Source organism: Schistocerca americana, chromosome X (assembly GCF_021461395.2).
Source record: "Schistocerca americana isolate TAMUIC-IGC-003095 chromosome X, iqSchAmer2.1, whole genome shotgun sequence".
NCBI classification, from domain to species: Eukaryota; Metazoa; Arthropoda; class Insecta; order Orthoptera; family Acrididae; genus Schistocerca; species Schistocerca americana.
Window position 1 is genome coordinate 266013372 of NC_060130.1, and position 22268 is coordinate 266035639.

Sequence of the window (22268 nt, forward strand, 5' to 3'; positions counted from 1 at the left end):
GCGCTTGATAACGGAAGCAAGACCGAAGAAAAATCAGGATACGATTATAGGATTAATCGATCATAAAAAGGGTTCAACAATGTGAAGTGGTGCAAGATGTTCCAAATTTTGAGAAAAATAAGATTAAGCGAAAGGGGAAGACGAGGAATGTACAAAATGTGCAAGAACCAATTGGAAACAATTAGAATTGAAGACCAAGAGCGAAGTGCTCGGATTAAAAAGTGTGTAAGACCGGGATGCAGGTTTTCGTCCCTTCTCTTCAATCTGTACATCGAAGAAGCAAAGAAAGAAATAAAAGAAGGGTTAGGAGTAGGATTAAAATTCAGGGTGAAAGGATGTCAATGATAAGATTTTGCGGATGACATTGCTATCCTCAGTGAAAGCGAAGAAGAACTGTACGATTTTTTGATTGAAATCTAATGAATAAAAACTATGCATTGATGTTTAACGGGAAAAAGACAAAAGTAATGAGAAGTAACAGAAATTAAAGCAGTGAGAAACATCACACCATAGTTGTTCGTCACGAAATAAACTAAGTTATGGATTTCTACTACCCTAGAGGCAAAATAAAGCCATGGCAGATGAAGCGAGGGGTTCATAAAAGGCAGACTAGGACAGCCAAAGAAAGAATTCCTGGCTAAAAGTCTACTGGTGTCAAACATAATCCTTACTCTGAGGAAGACATTTCTGAGAAAGTGCGTTTGGAGCACAGTATTTTATGGTAGTGAGTCATGGACAGTGAAAAAACCAGAACAGAAGACAATCGAAGCGGTTGTGATGTGGTGCTGGAGATGAATGTTGAATATCAGGTGGACTGATAAGATAAAGAATGAGGAGGATCCCAGCAGAATCACCGAATAAACGAACTCATCAATAACACTGACAAGAAGAAGGGACAGCATGATAGCACATGTGTTAAGACATCAGAGATTAGCCTCCACAGTACTAGAGCCAACTATAGAGGGTAAAAACTGTAGGGGAAGACAGAAATAGGAACACATCCAGCAAATAATTTAGGATGTAGAGCGTAAGTGCTACTCTGAAATGAAGAAGTTTGCAAAAAATGGTTCAAATGGCTCTGAGCGCTATGGGACTTAACACCTGTGGTCATCAGTCCCCTAGAACTCAGAACTAATTAAACCTAAGTAACCTAAGGACATCACACACATCCATGCCCGAGGCAGGATTCGAACCTGCGACCGTAGCAGTCGCGCGGTTCCGGACTGAGCGCGTAGAACCGCTAGACCACCGCGGCCGGCAGAAGTTTGCATAGAGGAGGTTGGTTCAGATGGCTCTGACCACTATGGGACTTAACTGCAGTGGTCATCAGTCCCCTAGAACTTAGAACTACTTAAACCTAACTAACCTAAGGACATCACACACATCCATGCCCGAGGCAGGATTAGAACCTACGACCATAGCGGTCGCGCGGTTCGAGACTGTAGCGCCTAGAACCGCTCGGCCACTCCGGCCGGCGCACAGAGGAGGAATTCATGGTGGGTCTCATCAAACGAGTCAGCAGACCGATGACTCAAAAAAAAAAAAAAAAAAAAGCTGTCTTCAAATTCCATCTTCAGCATTTTCAATTAAAGTTGTGAACACGTCACACTCAGACCTACACTCTTCCCGTTTGGGTGTATCCAGGATACTTGGACCTCCCATGCATATCAACAAACTGCAGACCCCTATACCGGAATCTTTCGACATCTCAGTGTCCGCTTCATTTTTCACCTCCGTCGGATCATTTTCGCCCGACAGGTCCATATGTACATCCGTGATGATTCCAGCTGCATTGGTTTCGTTATCTGACGTCATGAACTGAAATATCACGTGAACAGAAAAATATAGGGTGACGTTTTCCACTGCGTGACAACTCCAGGGATTAATCCATGAGAGGATACGGAACAAAAAAGGTCTAATGAACTTACTAGGTCTACAACTTTGCTTCCGCCGTTTTTTCTCGAAGTTCGAGACTTTATTGCTAAAAATTTACAAAAAATTTACGATCACAGTATTGGCCATCGTTGGCCACTGCTTTCTCCTAGCTTTAGGGCAGCATACTAATCTCGCAGTGTATAAACTGGGCATCTTTTGAGGGGAGCCATGAATCGACCCAATTTTGCACTTGTTCATATGACCGCAAGTGATAATCTGCTAGGTCGTGTGTCATAGATCGAGAAAGGAGGCAGTCAGAGGGAGAAATATCTGGAGAATACAGCGGGTGGGGTAGAACTTCCCATTTCAATGATTCCAAGTATGTTTTGACGGGATTGTCGACATGGGGTCGTGCACTGTCATGCTGCAAAATCATTTTTTCATGTCTAACGCTTTAGTGTGGCCGTTTGTCTTTCAGTGCTCGGCTCAAACACATCAATTGTTTCGATAACGATCCCCTGCGATTGTTCCCGTCGGTTGCAGTAGCATCGAAAGCTTTCTCTCTTTCACAACCATGCCGGGTTTCAACGTCGAAGTCACTATTCTTGAGGCATGGAAACCATTTTCTGCGAAGATCTGTCACTAACAGGCGTCTCATCATAGGTCTTACTCATCTTTTTATGAGCCTCAGCCGGAGATTTCTTCATATCAAAGCAGAAAATTAAAACCTCCGACAGATGACTAGAATTGGGCTCATAGCCGGCCGCGGTGGTCTCGCGGTTCTAGGCGCGGAGTCCGGAGCCGCGCGACTGCTACGGTCGCAGGTTCGAATCCTGCCTCGGGCATGGATGTGTGTGATGTCCTTAGGTTAGTTAGGTTTAAGTAGTTCTAAGTTCTAGGGGACTCATGACCACAGCAGTTAAGTCCCATAGTGCTCAGAGCCATTTGAACCAATTGGGCTCATAAGTTGACGTATTCAGTCGAGAATAACTTTATAATGCAATAAAAAATAGACTGATATTTTGATGGCGTTATGTTCTCAAATGCCTAATGACACTTACGACGAACGACTTGCACCACTACTTTCCGCTACTGCCGTCTATTTCAAAACGGCGGAAGCAAAGTTGTAGACCTAATATGTCCGGAAATACATGGTTACCATGCCAGAGGCCATTTATTCAATCATATGTTGTTACAGAGACTGCGGTCTTGTGTTGAAAATGGTTTCCATGTGCCTTAACACATGCGTATACACGCCTTAGCATGTTTTGCCTCACACATTCACATCGGCCAGGCTGCATCCGAACGGTGTCAAACGCAACATGAATAGCGTTTAAATGTGTTATCGTTAATATGAACACTAAGCGGGTTAATGAAATGTTGCAAAATGTATGGGAATTTAAATGCGAAGCAATTTTTGTTTTTCTAAAACTTTCGCTGAAAGGCATTGACTTCAGGAAGTACGGTAGAGAAGCAAAGAAAGAAATAGTTCCATTACTTGCACAAGCCACTTAAATTTAGTTTCCGTGAATGAAATTTGCTGCTTAATGCTAAATGTAGTTTTAAATGCGATCAAGGACAAATATCATAAACATAGAGGTTCGAATGGTTACAGGATCGCAATATATGCGAAGTGGAAACGAAGCTATAAATGCGAGCCTTCTTGCTACGAAAAAACTGTATCAATTTGGTTACTGAAAGAGTAATCGTTCCCAAATAAAGTGAACTAGACACTGTGTGCAAGGGATTTAACGATTTTAGAAGGGATAAGTATTGGCTGCTGTTGTCTCACTTTAAGAGACTTTCGCTGCTCATGACCAACTAACGTCACTCTTAAAACAATAGCCTCATGTGGTATCTCCCATTCGTTACAGGTGATACCGAGATTTTTTTCATCTTTACTATACCACAAATGGTATTGAATAATATCTAAAACTGTATGAAGGGCCAGTTATTCTTTGTCATAGTCCGATTTAACCGTCATGTGAGGCTTTACGTTGCATTTACACTCGCTAATAAAGATTCTGAAAGCGTCCTGCATGCGTAATTCAATGGCAACCTCACAAAATTACCTATCTGTGATCTAGTAGTGTGTAATATACAGTGGGCGGCCGCATATTTAATACCTTGATGGAGAAGGGAACGTTTAAATCTGCTCTCTGTAGTAGGTCACATAATGATACATAATGCACACAGTTAGTGCTATTATGACATAGAGAAGGATCGTTTATTGTATGATTATATGATAGCGAAACAAACACTGGTGGCAGTTACTTCTGTAAAATATCTGGGAGTATGCGTACGGAACGATTTGAAGTGGAATGATCATATAAAATTAGTTGTTGGTAAGGCGGGTACCAGGTTGAGATTCATTGGGGAGAGTCCTTAGAAAATGTAGTCCATCAGCAAAGGAGGTGGCTTACAAAACACTCGTTCGACCTATACTTGAGTATTGTTCATCAGTGTGGGATCCGTACCAGGCAGTGTTGACAGAGGAGATAGAGAAGATCCAAAGAAGAGTGGCGGGTTTCGTCACAGGGTTATTTGGTAAGCGTGATAGTGTTACGGAGATGTTTAGCAAACTCAAGGGGCAGACTCTGCAAGAGAGGCGCTCTGCATCGCGGTGTAGCTTGCTGTCGAGGTTTCGAGAGGGTGCGTTTCTGGATGAGGTATTGAATATATTGCTTCCCCCTTCTTATACCGCCCGAGGAGATCACGAACGTAAAATTAGAGAGATTCGAGCGCGCACGGAGGCTTTGCGGCTGTCGTTCTTCCCGCGAACTGTATGCGACTGGAACAGGAAAGGGAGGTAATGACAGTGGCACGTAAAGTGCCCTCCACCGCGCACCGTTCGGTGGCTTGCGGATTATAAATGTATATGTAGATGAATACGCTGTTCCAGTGTCTCCACATCTGGAATGGGGTCTGCATACACAGTACTTTTGAGATGGCCCCGTAACCGGAAATCGCACGGCTTGAGATCGGGTGAACGAGCAGGCCAGGCAACTCGACCCCTTCATCCGATCCATCGACCAGAGAAGATAGTCTCTGTAAAAAAGTATAACTGAATAAATGATCTTTAGCATGGAAACCATGCATTTCCGGACCTAAGTTCATTATAACTTTATTATTCCGTATCCTCTCATCATCAATCCGTAGAGTTTGTAGGCGGTGGAAAGAATCACCCTGTATAATGGCAAAATTGAATTACAATAATTCACGTCTACAGTAACTAAAGGAGAACAATAAGTCAAACTGCAACGCCCTATTCAGTTAAACACTGTATTCAGTACAGAGAAGCAAACCAGACGTACATACAATGAAATAACACTGGAAAATCCCATGTTTATACAGTAGATTCAATTCCGATTTAGCTTTGCATTAAAAAATTTGCGTGGGCTACTACGGAAGGATGGGGTAACGATATTTACATTACTAAGTAATAAGTGCCAAGGTATAATACCAGCATTATAAGTTGCCGTCACTATTTTCAATTATTACTGTGTGCACCTACTGAAACTATTTGATGAATGTCCGTACTGCCAGTCAGTTACACACCGATATTTTAATTCCGTGAGAAATCACAGCGCCTAATCAACACTTAGAATAGACAGCTGTCTGCACAGCGGCGTGCGTGGCTTTGACGACACACAATCTCGAGGCGTCGCCGTATTGACATACAGCAGTATCGCCTGTTGTCCACCCGATGAGCTATTGCAACGGTCGCTTTGTAGTAGATCTCACTGTTCATAAGCGTCGCCCGCGCCACAGGTCATGTATCATGGAATAATAGAATCACTCTTCAACACAGGTTCTTTGCACTGCACTCAGAGGAGTGTACATATGATCGTTTAGCGTTGAGGGCCGGGAGCCCCACCTGTGTTGCAAGTCTTTTCAGGTGATGGCACGTTAGGTGACTTGCGTGTCGATGATGAAGATGAAATGGTGATGAGGGAACACAACACCCGGTCTCCGACTGGAGAAAATCTCCTACGTAGCCAGAAATCGAACCAGAACCCGCTGCATGGCAATCAGACGCACTGACCACTTATTTCTTTGTTTGTTTGTTTGTTTCCTTTTTTTTAATCACAAAGAAAAAATTTTACATTATTTACGGAATTTCTTGCAGTCAGTTGTCATAAATACATAATATTGTTAAGTTTTTACGATATAATCAGCAATGATGGTGAGTAGTGGAGCCAAGCAGCAGATTCATAATTTTAAGGAAGATTTGTGTTAGCAGTGCTATGTTGGCAATATAAAAATGACTTAAAAGTACACACACGACTGATTACATTCATTTCAAAAATTTTATTTTCAAAAAACTTAAAATGCAGCACTGAAATATGTACAGTCGTGCTCAAAAGTATCCGAACGACCTGAATTGCATTCCACCTGATTCCCATGCAACCTACATAACGCAGCTGTCTAGCAGGTCCTTTAATCGCTCCTTGGTACAGTCGTTTGACTACTGAAAATGGTTCCAACAAGTCACCACTAGAAAACACTGCTCTGTATCGCAATAACTCAAGATGTAAAGTAATACCACGATACTAAAAATATCAGGGAACACCTCATCACAGATAAGACTGTCCTTAAGGCTTGTAAGCTCACATTTATTACAATAAATGACATACTTGAAATGTTACCACTCTCGTTATTACGTCAGATAGGTAATGCACGTAGTAAGTTCGTCGTATTCATGATTTCCTCTTCAAAGTAACATACAATACTTGTTATTTAACACAAAATGTCATTAAAAATTTGTTATTCACGAGCAGCTAGTTGAGAATACGTATGAACTTCAAATGACACGCCAACCGCCTCGTTCTGCATATGGATTCAAACCCAGGTCATGCAGGCTAGGCCGCGGTAGCCGTGTGGTTCTAGGCACTTCAGTCCGGAACCTCGTGACTGCTACGGTTGCAGGTTCGAATCCTGCCTCGAGCATGAATGTGTGTGATGTCCTTAGTTTAGTTAGATTCAAGTAGTTCTAGGTTGTAGGGGACTGATGACCTCAGATGTTGAGTCCCATAGTGCTCAGAGCCATTTGAACCAACCACGCAGGCTAAGATTTCGTGGCTGACGGAAATTAACAGTCATTCCTGACTAGGCATAAAGAGAGTGATATACCTTGATTTTCGACAGTATCAGTTACCAAATATCAACTTTAAATTACATAACGTAACATTTTTAACGGTCGCGAATTTCTACCCAGCATCTGTTGGCCCTGTTAACGAACTACGAGAGATGATAAATGCTGCTCCTTCACAAGTAACTCACTTGAAATGCAGTGAGGTAAAGCTTTGTGTTGGACAGGGATTCGAACCCAGAACCTAATCGGATTGTTATCGAAGCACAATCAACTTTGACATATCGGATTTTCTCGGCAGTAGCTAGATGTATTAACTGAAATGACGAGACGAAACATTAATTTTTCCTTCCCAGGACTCCAACCCGGCACGTATCGCTGTTATATTCTAGAGAAAAGGAACGTTAAGTATGGGTTTGTTACACCAGCAGCGACATGTGAGCATGTTTGAACTAGAAATAATATGAAGAAGAGTTCAGTGCTGACTAGGAATCGAACCCCAAACATATCATTGTTGACTACACACAAAGCGACGACACTTACCGAATTTTTCTCCACCAACAGCTCGGAATAACATCCTTGAACTTACAGTGATCTCGCAAATAGTTCTGTGTCTCACTGGGAGTCAAAAACGTCAGATATCGTTAGTGTTGACAACGAATGGCCGGCCGCGGTGGCCGTGCGGTTCTAGGCGCTGTAGTCGCAGGTTCGAATCCTGCCTCGGGCATGGATGTGTGTGATGTCCTTAGGTTAGTTAGGTTTAAGTAGTTCTAAGTTCTAGGGGACTGATGACCTCAGATGTTAAGTCCCATAGTGCTCAGAGCCATTGGAACCATTTTTTTTTTTTTGACAACGAATGAAAATGCATTAAAAGTAAATATTATTATCCACCAGCATATAGGTGTTCTCATGCTAGAGCTTGATAATACATAGTGAAAACTTTAGTGCTGGGCCAGGATTCCAACCCATTCATGCGCAATATGTGGAGACGTTGAGGAATCTGCAGTTTTGGACAAACAACAAGTTGTAGTCGAGCTGTATTGTAACGAAGGGATCAAATTCCGCGTTAAGGGCGGTATGAGTTGCATTCCCAGTTCAGAACTAATTTTATCGACCTACAGAAGCTCAAATAAAAGATGGAATAAGTGTCCTGTGACCATACACAGGGTTTGTTTCTTCACTAGGAATAAATAACTAGTATAAGAAATGTTTATGCATGTCGCCACTCGTTACTTTATTGTGGTTCCACCTAACGTCTACTTGGTAGAGAAGGAATATCATGTTTAATGTGATTTTCAGACCAGAATGCCATTATACCTTCTTCACTTGGCGTAGCCAGAAGAGGATAGAATCTGCCTCTCCCTATCAAAGAACATCGGCAGAAGTTGGAATTGAACCCAGACCATCATCATATGAAACTATCATTAGTCCAACAGACCACCAGACCCTCTTCTCTATGACTCATTTCTCTATCGTAACACCGTTGCGGTACACAAGATGAGAATTCTGACACAGAGGCTCCCTGTAGTGGTTTGCAGGATGTTCAGTACATTCATTTATCAATTTAATGGAACTTTGAACATAATTCTCTTCACTTCTCAACCCAAATTAGTCACATGTGGAAAAAAGGCTAACTTCTGCGTCGTTCTCTTCTTTTCAGGTTTAATAGACGACCAGGCAGCAGATGCGTCTCTATGCTTTTGTATTGTGTATAGGGAGAGCGCATCCTGCCAAAATAGTCAGAAAAGTATGTTCTACATTAGCTGTCGTCTGGTAGTGGCATTTTATTCTTCTTCAAACCTTGTTTGACAGCTTTAACTCAGAACAAGTTTTCTACATGCATGTAATCAATAAACTGCATGTGCATTGTCAGACTGTTATAGATAACATCAGAGAATTCGCATATATCATTGATGATTAATTTCTCTCTCATGTTTAGTTTTGTTTTAACAACAACAAAAGAAACCTTACGAAAACTGTGGACTGTGTTATAAGAAACGAAATAAAATTACCCACGATAACCTTACGATGAAAGTCTGATTTAACAAAACTGAGTATCTGTACACAAGCGTGCCTCTATCTGTACGAATTAATAAAATACTACTCACTTAGATTTCGATTTGGTCTGTGTTTAAATGGTATGCTGTGTCTTACTCAACAGGTATGCAGATGTGGCATACATAAATAAAGTTGCGTATTCCTAGAAACCCAAAATTTGCTTGTCAGCAGCGGAAAGAGGGGTTACCTGTTGTGCAGCATTGTAAGTTTTTCACCATTGCACTTTGAGCTGAAAGTAATTTCTTGCGATTTGCTAATCAATTTATTTCCTTCATACTTATTACCCTGGCATGGGAGTCTTAAGTGAAGAACATTATTGAGTTTTGTATCGTTGACGGTCGATTCGAATTTCTTCAGAGACGCTTGTATTGTATAGCAGCTTGGCAGTCAGAAAGCCGAGACCTACGTCCATTAACAGAACTTAATGAGTCGAGCTGCCAAGAGGATTTGTCGTGTAAAGGTTTTCTTCTGACTTTGTTACAGAATTTTTTCTGGTAATTCGCAGCTCCATGAAATAATAGATGAAAGAAAATCGCCCGCGCTGCCCGTACCACGGTTAGAACAGACGATTCTCTTAACCGTTGGAACACGAGACACGGGCGGTACCACGGGACTACGAACACACTGCTGCCGGCACGCCACTCTCATCATGGTATTGGTCGCTCAGCCTCATAACGCATCGTGAAAATATTAAAAGTTGTCACTTATGTGAAGAATAGCATTTCTTTAGCCAAAAAATTGAAATTTCTGTCTCAGTGTCTTAGTTTACGTGAGGATTATATACCACGAGTCATTCAAATGGAAAGGGAATGTCAAGTGAATTTAGCGAGTCAGTTCAGTACCATACGCGGAATTGATTGCACTGTCACAGTGTTGCCAAATGTTTGTGACGATGTTGCCAATTCTCAGCTGTGCTAGGAACAGCTCTGTAGCGTTGTAGGAGGAGAATTCTGTGCTCGTGTCATAGGAGGATACGGAGAGGAGGCGCGGGGTTTGGTTAATATGCAGCGTTTTCTCTTACCAGCTGTGTCAAACATTCAGGTGTCTAACCTTCCATCACGATTACAGTTTCCCACAAAATATATACGAATAAAACACTTACCTTGTTACTTTGTTACAAAAGATTATTTCAGTACAATAAAAAGGCTTTGGAAATCAACTTTGCCAATCTGTCACGAAAAGTAAGATAACAAACACTTTGCACCTCGAAGTCGATTGCATCTATGTGCAGTCTTGTGATCATACAAGTAGAATTTCATGAATTGCACGAGAATGTAGAAAAATGTTGGTGCGAATGGAAGCTGTAAGAAACACAGTTACCTAATTATTCTGTACCACGTAATAATCATTTCATTTGAAAATTCAGAAGAGAATAAACTAAAAATTATACCCATTAAGATAGAAACTAGAGTGCAGATTCGGGCACTGTGCAGATCTGCACTTTTTCATCTTCAGATCTATACAAATAATGTATACTAACTAGCGTATTCATTGCTTTCGTAATGTTTCCCTCTTGTTTACTCTTCTTATAATGAAGTGGATCGACACCCATGAGTCTGAATTTTTCTTTGTATCCTTCCATCTACTATCTTTGTGCGTTATTGTTCGGTGTTCGAAAAGCAAAATATTATGCCTGCTCCCACGAGGTGTTAAAATGAGGTCGCGAAAAGGCTAACGAGTTATAATCAAAATACAGTGAGACGCCAATTTGTCTGTCGTCATGGTGTTAAGTGGACAGAAATAGTTGGGTGTTATTGTCGTCTTCTCTTATTGAGATTTTCATTTTACCCTGACACAAGACGCCGAGATAAATGTGTATACTCTCCGTGACGAAACATCCCACATTCCATTCAGCCTGATCCATTAGTTACGTGCATCGGCGGCAATGAGTGACAGGAAAGCTGTTGAGGGGTGACGAGTAACAATAACAATAGTAGTAATTACAAATCAATAATCAAGGATGTTTACTGCATGACAGACGATTAACAAAATAACCAAGATTGGCTGAGTGTTTAATTGGCGTACTGAGTAGGTGTTCTTACCACTTTGTTACTGAATTCTGTTCTAGTTGTTTGCAGAGAGAAAACAAAGAACCCCGTAGCCATACATATCGCTAGTACAACGAGACATTACCTATCAACTAGCCTTGCTTTACATCACGAGACGAACATGGCGTCACTGAGCTGATATTTGAAATACATTTCTGTTTTTTCTCTCTGTCTCTCTCTCTCTCTCTTTATTTTTATTTTAATTTTTTGAGGAAAGCGTCGAGAAGCGCGATAATAAGCAAGTAGGCATATAACCTGTTTACAGTTATTTTCATTGGGATACATAATGCAAAAATACAACTTTTTAAGTGTGTTATTGCATAATTCCAGCTATTGACAGTCTATTCGTCAGCTTTCTCGCATTCAGTGCGGTGAAACCTATCACAGAAGCAAGCAAAACACAAATATTTCTTGCACCATGCGCAACACATAAACGAAATCTCGCGGCACTGATGTGTTGTCCGATATATTGCACGGAAAACATATCTGATTCATGTTGCTAAATACAGTCCTATCAGATAGCAATTTGGATGCGTACCAAGTGTATAAAAGTATCTCTTGAAATACGCAGAAAGGCTCATAGAGGTATTCGACTGAAACATAGCCATGATCAAAATTGTAACTGGGGTCGACAGCATCGTCGTCTACCACCTTGACAACTCGAACGGTGACAGTGCTCGGCCGGTTACTTACGTTTACTGGTATCAAAGCTACAGCATGAAAACACAAAAATGTTAATAGCCCGAAGATCATTAGTTTTGGAACCCACAGAAAGTAAAGCAGTCATCAGTCGCATGAGTGGTTTGAACAAAAAAATGGTTCAAATGGCTCTGAGCACTATGGGACTCAACTGCTGAGGTCATTAGTCCCCTAGAACTTAGAACTAGTTAAACCTAACTAACCTAAGGACATCACAAACATCCATGCCCGAGGCAGGATTCGAACCTGCGACCGTAGCGGTCTGGCGGTTCCAGACTGCAGCGCCTTTAACCGCACGGCCACTTCGGCGGGCAGTGGTTTGAACACCACAGTGCCTTAATACGTACGGTCTTGTTGGAAGTGGTATGCTGTTGCTTTCATCCGACCTTTGAGTTGACTTACCTAGCCAGTTAGTAGGGGAACCTACAGTTTTACGTGGCTTTCGGACCAGAGTGCAACTCGGAATTTTTCACATCAACAAACACCGCCCGAGGGGAAATATGTGTAAAACGGCACATAAAAGTCGTGGGACTGGTGAGGGATCGAACCTGAGACCTTCGTACCCATAGTCTTGGTCTTTGTCACCTTGCCACCATGCAGCCGACACTGTGGTTTCTGCTTGCCATTAAAATTAAGGATCTCTCGTTTATGCCTGCGTTGGCACTTGCGTGTCCCTTAGGAGACCTTATCTTTGGGATTACCCTCGTATACGTGTGTGTAAACGCCTTCCAAAGCCCACTCCAGGAAGACAAGAATACATAGTCTAGCTTCAATATTACAAATACGCCTCAGTTTGTGGATGAAAGCAGACTTAGGTTGATATTCATTTTGAATATTTATCAGTACTGTACCCATTGGTGTGAAACTCGTTTTCTACTATGATTCCCACAGCTACAGGAACACTACTTTAATACATTTTAGACAAAATACTTACGCAGTGCCATCAGACGAAAAGATCAACCTGACACAAACTGTGGGAAGTTTGTTTTACAACCTTCGTACCTGGATAAAGAGCTTTTCCTATTTGAGATATCTGTGAACGTTGCTGCATAAGACGATTTAAGAAGAAACTAAATTCCTTCAGCTACGCCAATGTTTAAAGAACTCGTGTTAACGGCACTAAATCGTGGTTCGTAAATCGTTTACCAGCCGTACTCTGCCGCATTTCGCTGGTTCGAAGGCAAAAAGCTAACTGGCAAATTTCACAGAAGGAAAAGGGGGACGAAATGTCTCCCACTCGAAGGTCATGTTGTTTTACTTAAATGATTACAAAATCGGGTAAAACGAACAATGAGGTTGTCAGTATAAGCACATTACTGGTGTCAATATGATGTTGCACCGCCCAGGACCTGTAATGATAAAGGGCCCGTTTAGGTCAGGCATATTGTACACATAAGTGGAAGAGAGAGCACCACTAAATTCTACAATCCGTATGCATTGCATACACACAGAAATCACTGTTACAGTGTACTCATGGAGCCCAATGAGTGAATTGCATATTTTCCGGTGAGAAAGAGCACTGGCAAACAGTCTTCGCTACATTAGGTTATTTAAACTGGCGTCACTTTGAGCTAGAATTTATGGCCAGTGACTAAGTGTAAGGACAGTGAGTCGGATGCCGGTTTTGCAACTGTGAAATACTTTCCTTACGTTATGGAAGCGAATATTAAATTTGAACTAATATTGCGAAAATTTTGGACTTGGATAGCTTAGAATGAAAATCCTTCTGTTTATTGCAAAGGAAAACAATTGATTTTCTAAAACATTCTCTGTCATACACAACTTGAAACAGGTCACGTCGACCAAATCATATGGAAGAACCGACAGCGACGTATATTGGAAGGCAGTAAGATCCCCTGGCTTTTGGTTTGGCAGTATTCGACAGCCATTTCTAGGCGCAAGTAAATGAAGAAAGGCAGCGCGTTTTCGTTATCAAGTAACGTCTTCACCAATTACTTTAGTTTTAAAGTGATCTACGAGTAATTGCTGATGTTTGATATTAACATGAAAAGGACTCCGTAGACATGAAATGAACTTGATCTTGGGCAACTACTTCTATAATGACCAAAAGGACTTAAATGATCTTCAAGCATATGTGTTCCAGCAGCGGTATGAAGAAAATGATAGTAATAATGACGGTGACAATCGAATTATCCGGTAACTTCACACTTCACACTGGATTTTCTCGAAAATTAGTGAAAATTTCAAAATGGCTTCAAATCGAGACTATGACGCCTAGAAGAGTCTTTGCATCCTGCTGACGTGAGAATACCATAATCTCCACGTCAGAAGCATGCTTCTACTTAGCCATTTAATAGACTCGCGTTTTTTTCCACCGTGACTAGTTTTGTAAGCTAAGCACACCATCCATTACAGCACACTCCTGGAGCTGGGAAATGTGGCCACAATCGTCTGGTGGAACGAACTATCACAAGTGCAATGTGTGGGTTCAGGGATTTACTTTTAAGAGGCACAAACAGATTTACTTTACCTCTGGTAACCTCAAGAGAAAGCTGTTATAATCCAGAATCCGCATTAAACATCACGTTCCTTCATTCCAAACTGGGCAGAGCCGGTTTACGTTGGAAAATGGCATCGGTGGAGGTCAGGATAAACAGAAATACTGTCGCCAGTAAACTTACTTATATTAGAAAGTTTATTTCTAAAGGAACAGGGCTCTTATTTTTCTTGTACTTGATTGAACTAGAGACGTTGAAAAATTTGGTGCTGGACTGTGATTCAAATTCGTATCTCCTCTTTCGAGGATCTGAATCTCTCGGAACAGTATAGTTCAATCATTTTATTCCTTTTCCCAAGACTGCAGTCTTCCCTAGGTCTCCTCCAAAGGTGAGTCCGAATCCTGATCCAGTACAAAAATATTCATAATTCCATTTCAAACCCTATCACGTGCATACCGGCCTGCTAGTGAAAATTAACGTGCATTTTTAATGTCTGTTCATGTTGCCAACAATTTCTGGACAAACACGCACACATCTTACTGTTGGTGAGTACGCAATTCATACTTAAGCAATATTCGTGGACAATAAAGAAGAACGATTGGAGTGCGGTTCGATTGTCCCTCAGGCACAAAAATTTGTATCCTTATTTTAGATTCAAACACCCAGCAGCTGACAAGAAAAAGCGATACGTAACATTCGATTTTATTTAGTTAACAATCCAATTACGTCTTTGATTCGTATCTCCGTCGCAGAACTTCACATCATGCGCTTCATCTTTAAATGCATACACACTTCGTTACTTCTGAATTGAGGTATATCAGACATCTTTCATGGTTAGTTAACAGGGATGAAAGGGTCTTGATAGGAGTCCCGGTTTATTACAAAAACTGTCGTCTTTTATTTTGAAGTTTAGATTTGGTTACTGATATAGGCGAAAATTTCGGTACTTCATAACTCTTCATGGATAGTCAGAAATATGATATCCATAGATCATGAATACGACATTTCGTAATGATGTGGAACGAATCATTTTAATGAAAGATTTCTTTACATACCAGTATTCAATTTCTTTACAACAATTATTTACCCTCTCTCTCTCTCTCTCTCTCTCTCCCACTCTCTCACACACAGACACCCACACCCACATTCTCTTTTTATTTTTATTTGTTTGTTGTGCTCGACTATCGGCGAGGCACGAAAACGTCCGTGAATGAGTTTGTTAGTTTTGAGTACAGTTACGAAAGAAATATAAAAACAACTATGAGAGTTACTGACTTATGATGCTTAGTAGCAGTCAGTTCAGAGTATTATTAGTAACTAAGCTCCAGTCCCTAAACCTAGTTATAGAAATGCGAATCAGACGCATTACGTATTCCAGGCCGTAGCAGCCGCGTCTTTGAGGCGCCAGCTATGGTCACATCCCAGCCCGCTGTAGGATCACATCGGTTCGTCTTCTTCCTGCTGGTAATGTAACTGAAATTTGGCAACAACGCAAGGTATGTTTGGCAACTCTGTGATCGACGAGTTACTTCCTGGTGTGCACGGAATTAAGCCGCAAAGTTCACTTGAATTCTCGTGTCATTTCCATTGAATAATCTGAGTTGTTATCGCTTGAGGTGTAACAGAAGATTGTAAATTTACGGTTTTCACCCCAGCAAAGTCATTGAACGTGGCAATCGCAACTAATCTCGTCCTGTAAATAGCGGTTTACGAGTTATAACCACTACTGGCCTCGTAAGAGGAAAGCACAAACCATATCTATCCACTAGCTCTGTGTTGACGTGCTGACCTGTGAAAAAGCCGCTGTTCCAGCCTCGCTGAATGTAACGTTTTTATCCCTTCTGTGTAAGAGCTGCAAGCAGTCAGATCAAACATCGATAAGCAAATCGTAAGAAAATACTTTTAGCTCAAAGTGAAATCCTGAAAAACTTACAATGCTGCACAACAAGTAACGCCTCTTTCCGCTGCTGACAAGCAAATTTTGGGTTTCTAGGAATACGTAACTTTATTTATGAAATGCCACATTTGCATACCTGTTGAGTATGACACAGCATACCATTTAAACACAGACCCAATCTAAATATAAGTGAGAAGTAATTTACTAATTCGTGCAGATAGAGGCACGCTTGTGTACAGATACTCAGTTTTGTTAAATCAGACTTTCGTCGTAAGGTTATCGTGGGTAATTTTATTTCGTTTCTTATAACACAGAGCACAGTTTTCATAAGGTTTCTTTTATTGTTGTTAAAACAATACTAAACATGAGAGAGAAATTAATCATCAACAATATATGCGAATTCTCTGATGTTATCTATAACAGTCTGACAATGCACATGTAGTTTATTGATAACATGCATGTAGAAAACTTGTTCTGAGTTAGAGCTGTCAAACAAGGTTTGAAGAAGAATAAAATGCCACAAGCAGGCGACAGCTAATGCAGAAAATACTTTTCTGACTATTTTGGCACGATGCGCTCTCCCTACACATAATACAAAAGCTTCGAGACGCATCTGCTGCCTGGCCGACTATTAAACTTGAAAAGAACAAAATGACGCAGAAGTTAGCCTTTGTTCCACATGCGACTATTTTGGGTTGAGAAGTGAAGAGAATTATGTTCAAAGTTCCTTTAAATTGATAACTTCAGCAGTCAGCAGAATTGCGTTTTAAAAATTGTAACCGAGAATGTAATATAACACGCGACGTCTTATCAACGCTACTAGCTGTGACATAGCTACAGCACCTCTGGAAGTGAACAACAGTTCCTCCAGAACTTCCGCATTCCATAGTGCTGTGAGATAATGCATATGGCCGGACTAGACTTCTGAGAGACAAACAGTTACAGCATTTCTTTTGCACTGTACGATGGTTTCAACAAACAGATAGCACAATAGAGTAGCTCAAATGGAAAGGAACACTTCCTATTTAAATTTCTGAAATCCTATACTGTTGGCAGTTCTGTGTAGGTGGCAGTTACGTTATTTTATTTCGGTGATTACAAAATAGAGTCGAATGCATGCGCTGGGTAGCCAAGGCAGCTAGTTCATGGCGATTCGGTCAACCAAGTAAATGAATGTACTGAACATTCTGCAAACCACTACAGGGAACCTGTGTGTCAGAATTCTCATCTTGTGTACCGCAACGGTGTTACGATAGAGAAATGAGTCATAGAGAAGAGGGTCTGGTGGTCTGTTGGACTAATGATAGTTTCATATGATGATGGTCTGGGTTCAATTCCAACTTCTGCCGATGTTTTTTGATAGGGAGAGGCAGATTCTATCCTCTTCTGGCTACGCCAAGTGAAGAAGGTATAATGGCATTCTGGTCTGAAAATCACATTAAACATGATATTCCTTCTCTACCAAGTAGACGTTAGGTGGAACCACAATAAAGTAACGAGTGGCAACATGCATAAACATTTCTTATACTAGTTATTTATTTCTAGTGACGAAACAAACCCTGTGTATGTTCACAGGACACTTATTCCATCGTTTATTTGAGCTTCTGTAGGTCGATAAAATTGGTTCTGAACTGGGAATGCAACTCATACCGCCCTTAACGCGGAATTTGATCCCTTCGTTACAATACAGCTCGACTACAACTTGTTGTTTGTTCAGAACTGCAGATTCCTCAACATCTCCACATATTGCGCATGAATGGGTTGGAATCCTGGCCCAGCACTAAAGTTTTCACTATATATTATCAAGCTCTAGCATGAGAACACCTATATGCTGGTGGATAATAATATTTATTTTTAATGCATTTTCATTCGTTGTCAACACTAACGATATCTGACGTTTTCGATTCCCAGTGAGACGCAGAACTATTTGCGAGATCACTGTAAGTTCAAGGATATTATTCCGAGCTGTTGGTGGAGAAAAATTCGGTAAGTGTCCTCTTTTTGTGTGTAGTCAACAACGATATGTTTGGGGTTCGATTCCTAGTCAGCACTGAACTCTTCGTCATATTATTTCTAGTTCAAACATGCTCACATGTCGCTGCTGGTGTAACAAACCCATACTTAACGTTCCTTTTCTCTAGAATAAAACAGCGATACGTGCCGGGTTGGAGTCCTGGGAAGGAAAATTTAATGTTTCATCTCGTCATTTCAGTTAATACATCTAGCTACTGCCGAGAAAATCCGATATTTCAAAGTTGATTGTGCTTCGATAACAATCCGATTAGGTTCTGGGTTCGAATCCCTGTCCAACACAAAGCTTTACCACACTGCATTTCAAGTAAGTTACTTGTGAAGAAGCAGCATTTATCATCTCTCGTAGTTCGTTAACAGGGCCAACAGATGCTGGGTAGGAATTCGCGACCGTTAAAAATGTTACGTTATGTAATTTAAAGTTGATATTTGCTAACTGATACTGTCGAAAAACAAGGTATATCACTCTCTTTATGCCTAGTCAGGAATGACTGTTAATTTCCGTCAGTCACGAAATCTTAGTTTGCATGACCTGGGTTTGAATCCATATACAGAACGAGGCGGTTCGTCGTGTCATGTGAAGTTCATACATATTCTCAACTAGCTGCTTGTGAATAAAGTAAATTTTTAATGACATTTTGTGTTAAATAACAAGTATTGTATGTTACTTTGAAGAGGAAATCATGAATACGACGAACTTACTACGTGCATTACCTATCTGACGTAATAACGAGAGTGGTAACATTTCAAGTATGTCATTTATTGTAATAAATGTGAGCTTACAAGCCTTAAGGACAGTCTTATCTGTGATGAGGTGTTCCCTGATATTTTTAGTATCGTGGTATTACTCTACATCTTGAGTTATTGCGATACAGAGCAGTGTTTTCGAGTGGTGACTTGTTGGAACCATTTTCAATAGTCAAACGACTGTATAAAGGAGCGATTAGAGGACCTGCTAGACAGCTGTGTTACGTGGGTTGCATGGGAATGAGGCGAAATGCAATCCAGGTCGTTCGGATACTTTTGAGCCTGACCGTACATCTAAAACTGTGTATTGATTCAAAGTATAGAATATAAAAACGTTTTTACATTGGAAGTATCACTCTCTAATTGTATAAAACCTCAGTAAAGGTCTATTATTAACAGAATTCGTAAAACTTATAATGAGAGAGAAAACAGTAAACAATGAATAACTGAACAACAATGATTAGTGCAGTGCACCTCCAGAATGGCATTTGTGTCCATCACATGATGAGTTCCACTAATACTGGTTCTTTGGAAACTTCAGAAAATATCTTGTGGGAATATTTGTTTCTTACTGTGGACAACGATTTCTTCGGCTTCATCTTCAACATATCATTCAATTAAAAACCAGATCCTTGATTTCTTCAAAACTGTAACCAGAATAATACTGAATGGTTTTTGTCCACCCTGATTTTTCTTTCATTTCTAAGTCTAGTACTTCAGCAATTGCAGCCAACTTTGAATCCGATTCGGATACAAATGCATATTCCGTAAGAGAGAGTTCAAGGATGTAACGTGCCAATATGAGAACTGGTAGCGTTACTTTGGAACGCCTTCCATATCTAATAAGAAATCTGTATGAGAGTGGGATGCCCAATTGAAATCCTACATTATTCAAGATATTTATTTCCATCCTTATGAGTTCATTCTTGTCATAAGCTATATCACATACATATGACGTTTCATTGAGCATTAGGGTCATTCATTCATCACATTTGCTGGCAAAAAAGATGGCAATTGCACCAACTAATTGTAAAGTTTCGTTGGATACAGTAACCTTTCACAGATATAAATCTATAAGGTTAGCAGCAAAGTATAATGTTTCATGGTTAAGCTCAAAATTCTCTAGTGTTTCCACCAACCAGTCGACAAGCTTAGTGTTTATACTGGTTGGCCTCTCCATGTAGTTACCAATTACAAACTTTGCTTCTCTTTCTTTGAGGTAACTGAATATATCCATAGCATATTCTGAAACATGGACTGAGTCACCCATATTTTCTGCATGAAAGTGTTCAACACCAGGTGGAGGTTGTCGTGCTTTATTCGTTTGCTCATCCTTTGTAGTCAGTTTTTTACTGGACGATCCAAGTTCTTCCACAGCTGTCGAATACAGCTCATTGTCAGTCGAATCTGGCGATTTTACATGAACGAAAGTTAGAACTTCTGTTTTGTCACATATGGGTTTCCAATATGAGCTTTTGTGTACCTTTTCAGGTTTTATGTTTGCTTTCGCCATTTGCGCTTTTGGAGGGAATGTTGGAATATTATCCCTGACAGTTTTTTTTTTATGTGGCACAGCAGCCTTATTCCTATTTTCTGATTTTTTAAGGTTTTTCTTAGCAACATGATAAATCATTTGCATAATCTTTTTTGAGTGTTTTTATTTGTTGCAATTTTCTTTGATAGATCAAACACTGATCTTTTAGGCAACTATTTCATCGGAGAAACATCTTTTCGCTTTGAAATTTCGTCAATCAGTTTCACATCAGAGTTCTTTTTCGTGCGTTTACTAACTGATCTTTTCGACATTGATGTATCACCAAGAGATTTTTTTGATGCTGTCTTTTTGTGCCGCATTAAACATGCAGACGTTACGCACACGAAAAATACGATGGAGAAGTCAGGATAGAAGCTATTCCCAGTGGTGCTTGTGCTTTCTGCGGCACTACAGCACAGAACTAATTAGAAGTGGTACACAGAAATACTACTCCAGGAAACTCAGTCTGCAAACCTATGGAAATTCTGAACAGTTTTCGAAATTCCGATTACTGTTAAGATCACATGCAATTGGTTGAACCTTGGTCACTCAGCTAAGGGGAGAGACGCTCAGACGAGTATACCACTGCAGTCCAAGCTCCTAGCTCCGTGCTGCGTAGGGTCTGTCTTACGTCACTACAATCAGAATATTTGTCACATTTTATTCCAAGTCACTCACAGTTTTCAAGTGAAAAATCGGCACCTCTTCACCGAAGATCACGTGCTCTGGAGCACACATCGCCTTGTATCACGCCCAGGGGATAAAACTTCCTAAAAACAACTGGTCTTTCTCATTTAGAATGCTGAACAAAATCACATAAACATAGGGACGAGAGTCAGATAGTTTATGAGTGCATCCCTAAGCCCTGCGTACCCGTTTTTCTCACAGTGTCTGTACTTTTCCTTCTCACACTACCTGCTATAGACGGAATCCTTCCATGTTCATCATTTCACGGGTAGGGGAGGCACTCACATAACGGGATTCTCTTGCTTCTCCAGCTGACACCAATGTTTATCATTTAACAGGTTGGGGAGACACTCGATGAGATCCAACTTTCTCTGGTAAGATCCCAATATATTCTGTTAATGGACGTCTGTAAATCTGGTCTGACTGATCGCAACTAATATTATCAAAATGATCGACGTACTCATGTACTGTCACTTCGGTCATGTAGCTTCATGGAATGCAATGAAGTGTATTGACGTAACGTTTACCGCTCATTTCAGATGCTTGGCTCACTGCACATGAAATCAAGTATTCAAACAGACTGTCAGAAGTTTACACGAGTGGCACATTTCTTGCAACTAGAATTAATCGCTTCTAGGGGCATTACAAGTTATTTTCACGAGAATATGCGTGAACAACCGTGACGCGGGTGTTCCAAGATTTGGCGGTACGATACAAAAACAAAAGTATCTCCGCTCGTGAAATTTGTTCAAACCGATTATACGTCCCTCTCTCTCTCTTTTAGAATTTTCAGATGAATCACTGTCCAGTATACTTTACGTCTCCCATTACCATCGCAATTTGGTTCATTGTTGTTCTCGTCACATAACACACGACTTGGGAATTATCACTTCCATATAAATAACCGATACTTAACCGTCAACACTGACGTGAAATACGTAACTTCTGTGGTTAGAATTTTAATTATTTGGACAAAATACTGTAAATTGTGTTCTGCAGCTGTGGCATCGAGGCTGCATGATACACGCACATCTACATCTACATCATACTCCGCAAGCCACCTCATGGTGTGTGGCAGAGGGTACTTTTTGTAACACAAACAGAGCCCTCCAACCCCATTCCCCTCGCGAATAGCGCTTGG

At 40.7% G+C, this 22268-nt stretch overlaps 1 pseudogene; it reads right to left on the reverse strand.

The window, feature by feature from the left end:
• Positions 1 to 19403: 19403 nt before the first annotated feature.
• Positions 19404 to 20419, reverse strand: LOC124555957 (annotated as a pseudogene).
• Positions 20420 to 22268: the final 1849 nt, after the last annotated feature.